At 37.1% G+C, this 11,520-nt stretch overlaps 1 pseudogene; it reads left to right on the top strand.

Moving 5' to 3' along the window:
- Positions 1-4,210: 4,210 nt before the first annotated feature.
- On the top strand, positions 4,211-5,249 carry LOC130029432 (histone acetyltransferase KAT7-like; annotated as a pseudogene).
- Positions 5,250-11,520: the final 6,271 nt, after the last annotated feature.

Below are 11,520 nucleotides of genomic sequence, written 5' to 3' on the forward strand. Positions count from 1 at the left end.
ATTGCACTGTGATCAAGAAACCCTAGCTAATACCTCATATATTTAGTTTCAGCTGATAAATGTAGAATAATTGGGGAAATAGCAAAATTTACAAACAATTTACAATTTCTAATATCTATTTGCATGAATATTGTCAATAAGTAAGAACCCTTTAAAAATTGAAAAGAGAATAAATTTAGCAACATCTAACATAGAAGTAACTTTAACTTATAATGTTAATTAAAATTAATCGTGTCATCAGAAATATATTACAATAAAACAGGAAAGATTCCCATGTTAATTTTTTTAATAGTGAGGAAATTAAGGAAGATCTAAGTAAGTAAATATAAACCATGTCCATGGATTAGAATATTTGCTATTTAAATATCAGCTCCTTCAAATTGCATATTAGGTTAAATATTAATTAAACCCCAGGATTTTTTTTCTTTGTTGCTATTTGGTTTGGTTTGGTGCTGAGAGTAAATGCATGACTTCTGATAAGAGAGAAATATATTAGATCATTGTTATATATCTGACTCATGAATCTATTTATTGATATATTTATTTGTTTGTTTATTTATTTATGTTTTGGGGTCACACCTGGTGTTTCTCACAGCTTTCTCCTGGCTCTGGGATCAGAGATCACTCTTAATGGTGGCTAGGAGACCATTAGTAGTATCAGGGGATTGAAATAGCGACAGCCAGGTTCAAGGTCAACACCTTAATCCCTATTCAATCTCTCAGGCCTCCCTTTTATTTTGTCTAAATTAACAAAATGATTCTGGAATTTGTGAAGAAATGAAAGTGTTAAGCAAGTCACAAAGAACAACAGTGATGTGAAACGTATTATCATAAATAAAGATTGTCATAAAGTGACAGTAATTAATATAACATGCCAACAGCCAAGACATAACAAATAGACCAATAAACTGAAGTATGACACAGGTACAGATCAATTTGTGACAAAGGTGAAACTTCAGTGTGTTGGGATAAGAGTGTTTTTTCAATTACTAGGTCAATTGGATAGGCATGAGAAAAAATTTAATCTAACCTCATCTTATGTAATACATAAAAATCAATTCCAAACCAACTGAAAATACAAATATGAGAACAGTTTCAAGTTAGTCACAAACACTTATAACAAAAGAAATATATGTTAATCAGATCACATTTAATGAAGAATTTATGGTCATGAAAAGAGGGTACAAGTTAAAAGCAAAAAAAGCAAGAGATAGAGAAATTACAGAATTAGAGAAGGGATTTTAAAAAAACCTTTCAAACGAAGAATAGATCAAGTATTACCACAAATCCTTAAGAAAAATACTGTTAGCCCAATATGTAAGTGTTGGTGGAGGGGAGAAAATAGGTAAAAGATACATCAAAGTACTTCAGAAGAGGGGATTATGAAAGACCCAAAATACTTATATATGTGTTACATTTCTTTAGTCAGCGGTGAAGTTCAGTTTCCCCACACAGTGACTCACATGAACAAAAATCAAAAACATTTATTACTATATACATGAAAAATGTGTTTATCTCAGATCACTAGGGTGTGAAATACACTTAATTTTGGAAGACTATTGTTTTCTGGTCAGTAACTATTGAAGCTTAACTCTGGAGCAAAGATTCCCTTTAAAACTGTTCTACTTTGGGGCAGGGGGTGGGGTTTGGGATGGAAACTCCCGAAATATGGTGATGGGAAGGTGTAATGGTGGTGGGATTGTTGTTCAAATATTGAATGTAATTGAATATTGAATATTGTGAACTACTTTATGGGCTGGAGCAATAGCACAGTGGTAGGGCGTTTGCCTTACATGCAGCCAACCTGGCCGACCCGAGTTCGATTCCTCCGCTCCTCTCGGAGAGCCCGGCAAGCTACCGAGAGTGTCTCACCCGCACGGCAGAGCCTGACAAGTTACCCGTGACATATCCGATATGCCAAACACAGTAACAACAAAAGTCTCCAATGGAGACGTTACAGGATCCGCTCGAGCAAATCAATGAACAACGGGAGGACAGTGACAGTGACAGTGAACTAATTTATAAAACTAAAATAAAATTTATAAACACTGTACAGACAACTGAAATATATACAAATGCTACAACAAAACACTGGTATATGAAACAATTTGAATGATTTCACAAACCTAATTACAAAAGACTGCAGACACTAATGATAAATAGCCCATAATTCTGTTTATGAATTTCAATCAGAAAAAGAGAATCTCATATGTTATACAGTTGGATAGTGGGTAGAGGTCAGTTAATGGGAGGAACCTAAGAGGAAATTTGGTGTTCAGGCAATATATACATATATTGCCTTAAAACTATATATATATATATATATATATATATATACATATATATATTAATCTAGATGCAGATTGCACACTGGTAAGCACTTTACAAAAATTTACAGAATTTATCAACATGATTTCATTTGTTTCCTTTTTACTATATTTACTCTACTTTAATGAAAAGTAAACAAAAGTTACATGATACTTATGGATAAATTCCTTATTGCTCAAATAAAATAAGATTCATCAGGTGTAAACACTTCAAGTAACTTTATATCTCCATCTAGGGTTTATATCAGTGACTTTAGTGAATTCATTTTTACTTGGCTTGAAATTGCTGTATGCTGAGTTTACTTTTAGTGAAAAAAGACTTCGCAAGTTTCAACTTGTTTTAACTGTGTATGAGGGCAATGACCAAATGCCATAACTAGGAAAAAAATGAACAACTGAAGATTTATTCTCTGTTTTATCTAACTAGCTGCACAACTTTGCCTTCTTGTCAACTCCTCCTTGAGTGTTCCAATATACTCAATTAATTAATTGGGGGATGGAACAACCAGAGATGCTTGGGGTACTCCTGGCTCTGTAATCAGGGATCACTCCTGGCATGTTCTGGATACCGCATGCAGTCCTGGGAATGAAATCTGGGTTGACTGCATGCAAGGCAAGTACATGGCCCTCATACTATCACTCTGGACTTCCATTATACTTCCATTCTTTTTTATTTTGATAAAACAGTATACCTGAAATTCTCTTCTTTCTCTCTAATATATACACAGAAATATATATTATATACATATAATATGTGTTGTGCGTGTATAAAGACAATTTCTAATATAAATTATTGGAAAAATCTTAAAGCACATTTTTCTTCCTCTGGCTATCTATTTTCAAGATACAGAGAGATCTGCATCTCCCTGATGATTAATGATGTAGAGCATTTTCTCATGTGCCTTTTACCATTTGGATTTCTTCTTTGAGAAAGTTTCTGTTCATTTCGTTACATACAAGTGGTACTAAATGGAAAGTATTATGTTAAGCGAAATGAGTCAGAAAGAGAGGGATAGACATAGAAAGATTACATTCATCTGGGGAACATAAAGTAACAAACTGGGAGACTAACACCCAAGAGTGGCTGAGATTAGTACCAGGAGGTTTGCTCCATGGCTTGGAGGCCAGCCACACATTCTAGGGGACAAGGGAGCTCAGATAGAGAAAAGAGCACCAAATAAAGGGTGTTGGGAGGATCCTCCCAGAATGGGAGAAGCATGCTGAAAGTAGACTACAGACCAAACATGATTGTCACCCATTGCCTCTTTTGCAAACCACAACACCCAAAAGGAGAGAGAGAACAAAAGGGAATGCCCTGCCACAGAGGCAGGGTGGGATGGGGGGATGGGGGGTGGGAGGGATACTGGGACCCGTGGTGGTGGAGAATGGGCACTGGTGGAGGGATGGGTGTTTGACCATTGTATAATTGAAACCCAAGCACAAAAAATTGTAAATCTACAACTGTACCTCATGGTATTTCACTAATAAAAATTTAAAAATATAATAAAATAAAAAACATACAGTGAGAAAGAAATGAAAGATAAAAGGGGCTGAGGATGAGGCTCAGCAGTGAAGCAACTGTCTTGTATAAGTGGGTTTGATCACTGCAAAATTTTTATGAATATTTATAAAATATTTATGTATATACAACTTATATACATATTTATAGAAACTCACATATTTAATTAGCAAGAGAGCTCAGATTAAAATCAAATTCTTATAATATTGTTTTTATCATTGCTAGTTTGCAATCTTCACAGGAAAAACCTGGTATTTAACAATATTGATTTAGCAATATTAATTTCTATCATTTTTCTTGGACTCACTAATAAATTATTACTTGTCACTCTGCAACTCTAAAATTTATTTCAGGAAAAAAGATCATGATTCTTTTCAGCAAACGGATACTAGTAATCATTGCCATGGAACACAGGCAGACCTATGGGAACACTCGGGAACCTGACTATGGGAACACTCTTGGAAAACCTGACTAGCGAGTATGACTTGGATCTTTTCTAAAGAGAACAAGCCCTGGCTTCAGAGAATTTGGAGTAGTTAAGGCTTCAAGGTCAAATCACAGAGGGGAGCAACATGATCAAAACCATTGCATTTGGTCGCTCTGAGCTCGATAGCTGGTATCATTCTCCCTATCCTGAGGAGTATGAACGCTTGGGCCATCTCTACATGTGTGAATTCTGTCTAAAATACATGAAGAGCCAGAAAATACTTCGCCGACACATGGCTAAGTGTTTGTGAAAGCACTCGCCTGGTGACGAGATCTATCGTAAAGGCTCAATCTCTGTGTTTGAGGTGGATGGCAAGAAAAACAAGATCTACTGCCAAAACCTGTGCCCATTGGCCAAGCTTTTTCTGGCCCATAAGACATTATATTATGATGTGGATCCCTTCCTGTTCTATGTCATAACAGAAGCAGACAACACTGGCTGTCACCTGATTGGGTATTTTTCCAAGAAAAAGAATTTGTTCCTCAATTACAATGTCTTCTGTATCCTTACCATGCCACAGTACATGAGACAGGGCTATGACAAGATGCTGATTGATTTCAGCTATTTGCTTTCCAAAGTGGAAGAAAAAGTTGGTTCCCCAGAACATCTACTCTCGGATCTGGGGCTCATAAGCTACCACAGTTACTGGAAGGAAATTTTTCTCCCTTACCTGCATAATTTCCAAGGCAAAGAAATTACTATTAAAGAAATTAGCCAGGAGACAGTTGTGAATCCTGTGGACATTGTTAGCACTCTGCAAGCCCTTAAGATGCTCAAGTATTGGAAAGGAAAACACCTAGTTTTAAAGCGACAGGACCTGATAGATAAGTGGTTAGCTACAGAGGCCAAGAGATGCAGCTCCAATAAAACCATGGATCCAAGCTGTTTAAAATAGACCCCTCCGAAGGGCACTTAAAGTGACTGGGTACTCTGAGCCAGCGAACCTCAGCAGTAGGAATCCATACCCTAGGGATCTGTCTGTCATTTCTGTTGCTCTCGTGATGGGCAAGTACAGTATCCTCTGGGAAGCCCTCCCCCCCGCCCCCCCACACACACCTCTCAGGACTGTCCTCACTCTGACCTTCGTGCACACTGCAGACGCTGGTTCTGAGGAATTGCTGTTTCAGCCTCAGTGAGGTTGCCCAGATGGGATCTCTGTTAAACTTGAGTGCAGATCCCACATAGCACTGACCCAAGATATTCTGTTTTGGTACTGTACCTGTCCAGTCACTGGTTCTCTCCTCGTGTTCTTTATCCTCATGAGGTTGTTTTGTGTCTTTTAAACTTGGTAATAGTGCTTCTTGCTGCCTGATCTCGCCAGACCTCCCAATTACGGTTACCAGGATCTTTCTAGTTATTCCTTACACCTGTGTTTCAGAGGGGCAGGAAGCTGAGTGTGTGTACTGAGAGGGCCCCCTGCCCTTGGGATTTTATCTCACTTGGAGTCCCTCCCCCCGTTTTTGTTAAAAGATCTGCTTTGATTCATAACAGGCTTACTAGAGCCAAATATTTTTGAAGATTCTTCAGAGATGAGTTTGGGTAATAACACATAATCTGAATCTGAAAGGGATGGAGAGAAGAATTCATAGGTGTTGATTCTGTATTTGGATTTGAGTTTCTCTGTGGGCAGTGGGCAGTGCTGTGGTAGAAGAAATTGAATACTTTTTGTCTCACCAGAAAGTATCCAGTGGTAAATGTTTTTTCTTTGCTCCCTGCCCCTTTTTACATTTGCAGGTGCCAAAATAAATTCCGCCTCTCCCTTTCATGCTGCATGTTAACTGATAAATTATACCACAAAACTTTGTCACCTATATCAGTCTGGTGACCGGATGGCAGACCTGTCCTTCCACATAAATTGCATTGATTTTTTTGTCTGAACATCCTTGGAGATGTAAAACAAGATTGAAAATGACATCCGTATCCCAGCCCATGACTCAACAAGGCAGAATGGCCTCCCTGCCAAGGTTCGCTCCCCTGTGAAACCGTGCCCTGTCCCCACTGGTCTAGGACTTATGTCCTCTGCCAGCTCCGCCTTCATTTTCGCTCTGGGCTTTGCCACACCATCCTCCTCTTCTCTTCTCTGGTGTCCTCTATTTTGGGTGATGTTCATGTGAAGGAAAAAGTCCTCCCTCTAATTTCTCTCCAGCCCGTTATAACCTGCTATCTTTGGGGCAGCTTTTGATGTTGGACATGTCACCCTTCCCTGCCTAGTCACCTCCAGAACTGCTGTCTTCATGGGGAGCTCTCGCCACAGTCCCAGCTCTGGTCGTTTGTGCCTTTCTCTGTCATCTCTGTACATTACTTAGACTCACTGTGGGTTGGGGGAGCTCATTTTAAGCATGTTCAGTGGCCACTCCCTGCCCATCTCAGTGTCACTGTTAAAATGTATCCAAAAGCAATTTCATGGTGGGGGGCGGGGGGAGGGGGTTTCTTAAGGGCTACAGGCCTTTTACAGAAGCTAGTCCTCCACATGTGCTGGAATGTACTGTTCTATATTACTCTTCAATAAAGCATGTTCTCTGCTCAAAAAAAAAAAAAGATCATGATTTATCTGATCTAGGTTCTGACACATAGTAGGTCTTTCCATAGTCATTAATTACCTGGTTCCAGCAGCAACAGTCAATTACTGTAACAATCGCTTCATACTTTTACTTCATACATTACAGTTGCTCAGATAACATAAGGAAGAAATACTGGCAACATGACATAAACCAGGAAGACTCTGGGGAGGACAGTTGATTGCAGTTAAGGCAATAAAGGTCAGATTAACAAATTTTAAATCCCCCAGGTTTGCTTTAATCCTTAAACAAATGTAGTCTACTCGACACAAGTGAAAAACTGCAAGGAAAAACTCAAAGAGATATTTCCTGGCGCCTAGCATGGGACTCCAAACTAGGAGCCAGGAAATATAGTTAGAGCTGAAAATCTAAGTCAGATCAAAGTTAAATCAAATAAAGTTAGATCAGAATGTAGTTTTGATCTAACCTTATAAAATAAATAAAAATATAGTTAGAGATTAAAAATAGAGCTAAAAATCAAAGGAGACAAATGGTATTTTCATTTTATCAAGCTCACATTTCATTTTCCATTATATTTCCACTTGTTCCCTTAAATTGGTACATTTGATTTTTTGGCTCATAATTTATTATCATTTCATTTACTTAGAAATAGAAATGAGACAGTTTGATTAAGAGATTAACTGGACTTTTACAACCTAAAAATAATCTAAGTATGGGTTACATTAGATTTCAAATTATTTGGGGTTTAATCAAATCTCTAAACACATTGTTGCCAAACAGTCTTCCTTTCTCAAATTTAAACACATGCATATTTTAAAAGAAATTTAATACAAAGTTTTCAGAATCACCATTACAGCTTTCTAACAAGCCTTTCCATTAAAAAGTAATTTTTTTTATAAAATAAAATTAGAAGGCATTTTATTTAATACAATCCTAAAAGCACACAATCATTTAATCTCCATCCACTTACTAAGTAACCACTCAAAACATGTAGAGATCAATTCAGTCTATAGCTGTCACATTTTCTTAAGAAAAAATTCTTAGAAATTAATGTCAGCTTATCACTTACAAGATGCAGTTTATGTCTGGTATCTTATTTACTCTTTTCAGAGCAGCTCTGAGTTGGAGGAATTATTAGTTCCTGAGAGGTTGAGCATTTGCTCAATATTTCAAGGGAAGAAAATGGCAGAGCTGATATTTCACACCAAGTCTGCTTGATTTTAAAGTCTGTTAATTTTAAAAAGAGTTCATGGAGTGTCTTCAAACGTGCATAAAATGAGCAGTACAAAATAAAAAACATCAAAATATAAAATTCCATTATTTTAGGGCTGGAGCGATAGCACAGCGGGTAGGGCGTTCGCCTTACAAGCGGCCAACATGGCCAACCCGAGTTCGATTCCTCCGCCCCTCTCGGAGAGCCCGGCAAGCTACTGAGAGTATTCGATATGCCAAACACAGTAACAACAAAGTCTCCAATGGAGACGTTACTGGGCCCGCTCGAGCAAATCGACGATCAACGGGAGGGCCTTTACCTTTACCTTTTATTTTAGGCTAAGGAGAAAAAGAATGAAAGACAGATAAGATAATTAAAATCCCCAAGATATTTCTAGGCCATAAAAGTTCTTAATCATCTATATATATATATATATATACATATATATATATATATACATAGCTTGGACCACCTATTGCTAGCTATAAAATATTCTTTGAGAGCTAATAATTAATTAGAAAAATTAAACAAATGAACAGAAACAACTACTCCTCTGAGTACTATCTTTTACTGTGCCACAAAATCATATTCTTATCTCTTAATAGGAAAACATTCCAGAAGGAGAAGGAAATCCTTATCTGTTAAAGATGACTTTCAAGAAATGATTGATGTAGCCCAAAGACAATGTGCTGGAGAGAACTAAGTCCTGATGAATCATATCATTTTATTTCAACTCAACTCAACAACTTTTTATTGGCAATCATAAAGACATATGAAAAACTGTCCAAAAATATGTCATGGACAGTCTATTTAAATCTGAAAAACTACCAAAAGAGATCACTGAGCATAGTCACACAAGCAGTTTCTGAGGCTATTGATGCATTTATGGCTGTTTTAAATCAAGGTGTTAGGTCAGATTCAGACATCATTCCCAAGCCTGAGTGATAGTAATCAGGTAGATCACTTGCCTTGCATGCTGCCACTTCAGATTCTATCCCAGCAACATATATGATCCCTTGAAACCTGACAGAAGTGATCCCTGAGCACAGAGCCTGGCACAAATGTTGAGAATTACTGGATATGACCCTCCCAATACAAATGTTGAGAATTACTGGATATGACCCTCCCAATACAAACAATAATAAATAGTAAAAAAGTCACCCTCTGGGGCAGTCAACCCAGGTTTGATCCCTGGCACCACCCTGAGTCCCACCAGTAGTGATCACTGAGCACGGAGCCAGGAATTGGCTCTGAGAAGCACAAGGTGTATTCCCTCACAAAAACAAGCAAACAAACAAACAAAACCTCAAACAAACAAAAAAAGAAATCTTGACTTTTGAGTCAAGTAGAAGAAGTAGTCTACTTGGGAATAAAAGTCAACCAAGATCATGGGACACTCAGAATGTGTTTGTTAATAGTTTCATTCCTTCTGTTTCAATACTCCATGGGAAGAAGGCTTTTCATATGTCTTTATGATTGCCAACAAACATTACAAACATTTTCATACAGGTATAATTACATTATAAGTTATTAATCATGTTAGCCAGTGTTTCTAATTAGGATTTGAAACGCAGATGTGCTTATGAATTGTATGTTCATTATCCCTAGTTTAGACAAAGTCAGCTAATTGATTTTGTCTAACTAACCATTCCTTATTCAGAGTAGTTAAGTGATCATCAGAGAAATGCAATTTAAAATAATAGTGAGATTCATCTCATACCAATGAGACCATCAAAGAGAACAAAAACAACCAGTGATGGAGGGGAAGCAGGGGGAAAAATAACTTTTATCTGCTGGAGAGATTGCTAACTGGTTCATCCTTTGGAAACAATATGGACACTTATGAGACTAAGAATTGTACTTTCATATGAGCCAACAATTTTGTTTTTTTGGAACTAACCCAACGGCAAAAATCTTACTCAGAAAGCACCTGTATTTATTTCAGCACTGGATTTAATAACCAAAATATGGAAACAATCTAGTTGTCCAAGGATGAATGATTAAATAAAGAAACTATGGCATATATAAACAATGGGATACTACTTGGTAAAAGACAAAATCAAGCTTTGCTGTCATACATGGAAATGGAGAATGTTATGCAGAATGAAGTTAGTCAGAACTAGAAGGACAGATACAGAATAATCTCTCTCATACGTGGGATAAAAAGTTAGACATTAAGGAAATATCAAATGTGAACCCAATAACTGATCTATAGCATTGAGCTTAGAGGGGTGAGGAAGTAGGATGGGGGAAGGGAACTAGGACCATGGTGGAATGAGAGAAATGAGCAATCTGGTAGATGTTGTGGTATTAGAACATTGCACCCATAAATCCATACCAGTAACAGCATGCTATAATTTTGAACAGAGTTGAATCTGATTAGAGATTGGATTACTCACTCCTTTCCAGCGTGTATAATCACATGTCAGACTCTCAAAGTGATTAAAAGATTCCAAGAACACAAAAGCAAATTTAGAAACAGAAAAGAAATACAAGAACCGATTTTCACTTCTACAACTGTTCTTGGGAGTTATTGGGAAGCAGTCAATTAATTTCAACTATTCTAAACGTCTGACTTAGGAGGTTTATGGGATGACAAGAGAAATTTCACTTCATTCAGAGGATGGGAATTGCTCAGACCTCTTGGAAATTTTTCACTCTTTTTGAACATACACATAACACTTTACAAATGGAATGATTATAGATGTGATAACTCTACTATTTTTGAGCTACCACTTTTAGCTAGACATTGGGGGAAGCATTGCCAATGATGACAGTTATTTGTAGGCAGCTGAGAAAATATCCTGTTGCACATCAAATATTACATGTAGAAATGGATTTGGACCCAGATCAATTTGTCGAAAAACTTTGTTGGACCTAGAACCATATGATCCTACTTTCCACAAAGTGCAGCTTTACCGTGACCTTGTATATGCAATAAATATATAATGACTTCCATATGATTCTCTGTGATTCTAAGGTAAAATATTTGACTTTAAAGGGGAGGATGGTTTCCCTCCTCTCTCTTAGATATGAAACTCAGAAGCTGGACTTACGATATTTTCAAGTTGTTAAAATTTAAAAAATGGAGACCAGTCATTAATAAATGCAGTTTCCTGGTCAAGGATACAAAAGTACTGTGAAACGGTATTCAAACATGTTGCCTTAAACTATGATACAGACTTTGCTGCAGAGGTACTGCTGAACCAATCAATCAATTCCTCTGTCCTTTTCTATTCAAACCTTAAGCAGACTACTTCATCTAAAGTAATTGCTTTTCAAGCTACAAAACATGTGGATGGCAAAATTCCTTCTTGAACCAAGCAAAGATCAAAGCTTTGATGTTCCTAAATATGGATTAGAAGAAGCTGGGACACAATTTTACTCTAGTCTGACCATGAAATGCCAAAGAATTTACCCAGAAAAGTCAGACAAAAGACAATGCAAAAAGTATG

Source organism: Sorex fumeus, unplaced genomic scaffold (assembly GCF_029834395.1).
Source record: "Sorex fumeus unplaced genomic scaffold, SorFum_2.1 ptg000043l, whole genome shotgun sequence".
NCBI classification, from domain to species: Eukaryota; Metazoa; Chordata; class Mammalia; order Eulipotyphla; family Soricidae; genus Sorex; species Sorex fumeus.